Source organism: Bos mutus, chromosome 9, assembly GCF_027580195.1.
Source record: "Bos mutus isolate GX-2022 chromosome 9, NWIPB_WYAK_1.1, whole genome shotgun sequence".
Lineage (NCBI taxonomy): Eukaryota > Metazoa > Chordata > Mammalia > Artiodactyla > Bovidae > Bos > Bos mutus.
In genome coordinates, this window is record NC_091625.1 from 100871302 (window position 1) to 100875758 (window position 4457).

The window sequence follows — 4457 nt, forward strand, 5'->3', positions numbered from 1 at the left end:
ACCCTCTGAGCCACAAGGAAGTGCAGTGAGTGGGTAAAGGAGACACAAAACAGAAATAGATAAACTATGATGCCAAAGCATCAGATGTCGTAGAGACGATAAAAATGCAGGATGGTTCAAATGCAGTTGAAATTAAGAGATCCTTTAACTTAAAATAATGATGAGGATTTTCAAGTTACTACATGTGTCCTTCATCAGATCAGATCAGATCAGTCGCTCAGTCGTGTCTGACTCTTTGTGACCCCGTGAATCGCAGCACGCCAGGCCTCCCTGTCCATCACCAACTCCCGGAGTTCACTCAGACTCACGTCCATCGAGTCAGTGATGCCATCCAGCCATCTCATCCTCTGTCGTCCCCTTCTCCTCCTGCCCCCAATCCCGCCCAGCATCAGACTCTTTTCCAATGAGTCAACTCTTTGCATGAGGTGGCCAAAGTACTGGACTTTCAGCTTTAGCATCATTCCTTCCAAAGAAATCCCAGGGCTGATCTCCTTCAGAATGGACTGGTTGGATCTCCTTGCAGTCCAAGGGACTCTCAAGAGTCTTCTCCAACACCACAGTTCAAAAGCATCAATTCTTTACCGCTCAGCCTTCTTCACAGTCCAACTCTCACATCCATACATGACCACAGGAAAAACCATAGCCTTGACTAGACGAACCTTTGTTGGCAAAGTAATGTCTCTGCTTTTGAATGTGCTATCTAGGTTGGTCATAACTTTCCTTCCAAGGAGTAAGCGTCTTTTAATTTCATGGCTGCAGTCACCATCGGCAGTGATTTTGGAGCCCAGAAAAATAAAGTCTGACACTGTTTCCACTGTTTCCCCATCTATTTCCCATGAAGTGGTGGGACCAGATGCCATGATCTTCGTTTTCTGAATGTTGAGCTTTAAGCCAACTTTTTCACTCTCCACTTTCACTTTCATCAAGAGGCTTTTGAGTTCCTCTTCACTTTCTGCCATAAGGGTGGTGTCATCTGCATATCTGAGGTTATTGAGATTTCTCCCTGCAATCTTGATTCCAGCTTGTGTTTCTTCCAGCCCAGCGTTTCACATGATGTACTCTGCATAGAAGTTAAATAAACAGGGTGACAATATACAGCCTTGATGAACTCCTTTCCTATTTGGAACCAGTCTGTTGTTCCCTGTCCAGTTCTAACTGTTGCTTCCTGATCTGCATACACATTTCTCAAGAGGCAGATCAGGTGGTCTGGTATTCCCATCTCTTTCAGAATTTTCCACAGTTGATTGTGATCCACACAGTCAAAGGCTTTGGCATAGTCAATAAAGCAGAAATAGATGTTTTTCTGGAACTCTCTTGCTTTTTCCATGATCCAGCGGATGTTGGCAATTTGATCTCTGGTTCCTCTGCCTTTTCTAAATCCAGCTTGAACATCAGGAAGTTATGGTTCACATATTGCTGAAGCCTGGCTTGGAGAATTTTGAGCATTACTTTACTAGCGTGTGAGATGAGTGCAATTGTGCAGTAGTTTGAGCATTCTTTGGCATTGCCTTTCTTTGGGATTGGAATGAAAACTGCCCTTTTCCAGTCCTGTGGCCACTGCTGAGTTTTCCAAATTTGCTGGCATATTGAGTGCAGCACTTTCACAGCATCATCTTTCAGGATTTGGAATAGCTCAACTGGAATTCTATCACCTCCACTAGCTTTGTTCGTAGTGATGCTTTCCAAGGTCCACCTGACTTCACATTCCAGGATGTCTGGCTCTACGTCAGTGATCACACCATCGTGATTATCTGGGTTGTGAAGATCTTTTTTGTACAGTTCTTCTGTGTATTCTTGCCATCTCTTCTTACTATCTTCTGCTTCTGTTAGGTCCATACCATTTCTGTCCTTTATCGAGCTCATCTTTTCATGAAATATTCCTTTGGTATCTCTGATTTTCTTGAAGAGATCCCTAGTCTTTCCCATTCTGTTGTTTTCCTCTATTTCTTTGCATTGATCGCTGAAGAAGGCTTTCTTATCTCTTCTTGCTATTCTTTGGAACTCTGCATTCAGATGTTTATATCTTTCCTTTTCTCCCTTGCTTTTTGCTTCTCTTCTTTTCACAACTATTTGTAAGGCCTCCCCAGACAGCCATTTTGCTTTTTTGCATTTCTTTTCCATGGGGATGGTCTTGATCCCTGTCTCCTGTACAGTGTCATGAACCTCATTCCATAGTTCATCAGGCACTCTGTCTATCAGATCTAGGCCCTTAAATCTATTTCTCACTTCCACTGTATAATCATAAGGGATTTGATTTAGGTCATACCTGAATGGTCTAGTGGTTTTCCCTACCTTCTTCAATTTAAGTCTGAATTTGGCAATAAGGAGTTCATGGTCTGAGCCACAGTCAGCTCCCGGTCTTGTTTTTGCTGACTGTATAGAGCTTCTCCATCTTTGGCTGCAAAGAATATGATCAATCTGATTTCAGTGTTGACCATCTGGTGATGTCCATGTGTAGAGTCTTCTCTTGTGTTGTTGGAAGAGGGTGTTTGTTATGACCAGTGCATTTTCTTGGCAAAACTCTATTAGTCTTTGCCCTGCTTCATTCCATATTCCAAGGCCAAATTTGCCTGTTACTCCAGGTGTTTCTTGACTTCCTACTTTTGCATTCCAGTCCCCCATAATGAAAAGGACATCTTTTTTGGGTGTTAGTTCTAAAAGGTGTTGTAGGTCTTCATAGAACCGTTCAACTTCAGCTTCTTCAGCATTACTGGTTGGGGCATAGACTTGGATTACTGTGATATTGAATGGTTTGCCTTGGTAACCACAAATCAAAAACCTGTAATAGATACACACACAAAAGAGAAAGGTATCCAGACACAACACTAAAGACATCATCATATAACACAGGAAGAGAGCAAAACAAGAAAGGAACATGAGAGAGCTATTAAAAACAACCAGAAAGCAATGAACAAAACGGCAATCAACACACACCTATCAGTAATTACTTTAAATGTAATTCGACTAAATACTTCAATTGAAAGATGCAGAGTGGCTGAATGGATTAAAAAATAAAACCCATCTATATGCTGCCTGAAAGAGACACACAAACAGGGGACTTCCCTGGTCGTCCAGTGGCTAAGACTCGGCGCTCCCAGCGCAGGGGCCCAGGTTTGATCCTTGGTGGGGGAACTAGATCCCACATGCTGCAGCTAAGAGATCCTGCAGCGAAGATCCAGGGCAGCCAAATAAGCACATCCGCTCAGGTCAGCTGCTCAGTCACGTCCGACCTGTGCGACCCCATGAATCACAGCACGCCAGGCCTCCCTGTCCATCACCAACTCCCAGAGTTCACTCAAACTCACGTCCATCGAGTCAGTGATGCCATCCAGCCATCTCATCCTCTGTCGTCCCCTTCTCCTTCTGCCCCCAATCCCTCCCAGCATCAGACTCTTTTCCAATGAGTCAAGTCCCCACATGAAGTGGCCAAAGGATGGGAGCTTCAGCTTCAACATCAGTCCTTCCAATGAACACCCAGGACTGATCTCCTTTAGGATGGACTGGTTGGATCTCCTTGCAGTCCAAGGGACTCTCAAGAGTCTTCTCCAACACCACAGTTCAAAAGCATCAATTCTTCTGTGCTCTTTCTTTATAGTCCAACTTACATCCATACATGACCACTGGAAAAACCATAGCCTTGACTAGATGGACCTTTGTTAGCAAAGTAATGTCTCTGCTTTTTAATATGCTGTCTAGGTTGGTCATAGCTTTTCTTCCAAAGAGTAAGCATCTTTTAATTTAATGGCTGCAGTCACCATCTGCAGTGATTTTGGAGCCCAGAAAAATAAAGTCTGACACTGTTTCCACTGTTTCCCCATCTATTTCCCATGAATGATGGGATCAGATGCCATGATCTTTGTTTTCTGAATGTTGAGTTTTAAGCCAACTTTTTCACTCTCCTCTTTCACTTTCATCAAGAGGCTCTTTAGTTCTTCTTCACTTTCTGCCATAAGGCTGGTGTCATCTGCATATCTGAGGTTATAAATATCTTTTGAAAAAAGAATAAATCTAATCAAGGAGGTAAAGGCCTTGTACTCAGGAAACTATAAGACACTGATGAAAAAAAAGACACTGATGAATGAAATCCAATATGATACAAACAAATGGGAAGATACACCATGCTCGTGGGTTGAAAGAATTAAAATTGCTCAAATTACCATACTTCCCAGGGCAATCTACAGATTCAATGCAATCGCTATCAAAATATCAATGGCATTGTTCTCAGACCTAAAACATACCATATATAGTTTTAGAATAAAAATGTCTGCTGTCAAAATATAGGTGTTTGCTTGGAAATGAGCACAATTCAGAACAGCTCCTGCAGTCAGGATTGTGGAGAATATGACAGAAAGATGTTTAAAGAGGGGACTTTGTTTTGCACAACAGAGATTAACATTGCACTGTTCTTGAAATTCTCGTACATGTTTTATTAGAAATTATTTAAAAGAAGATGCACA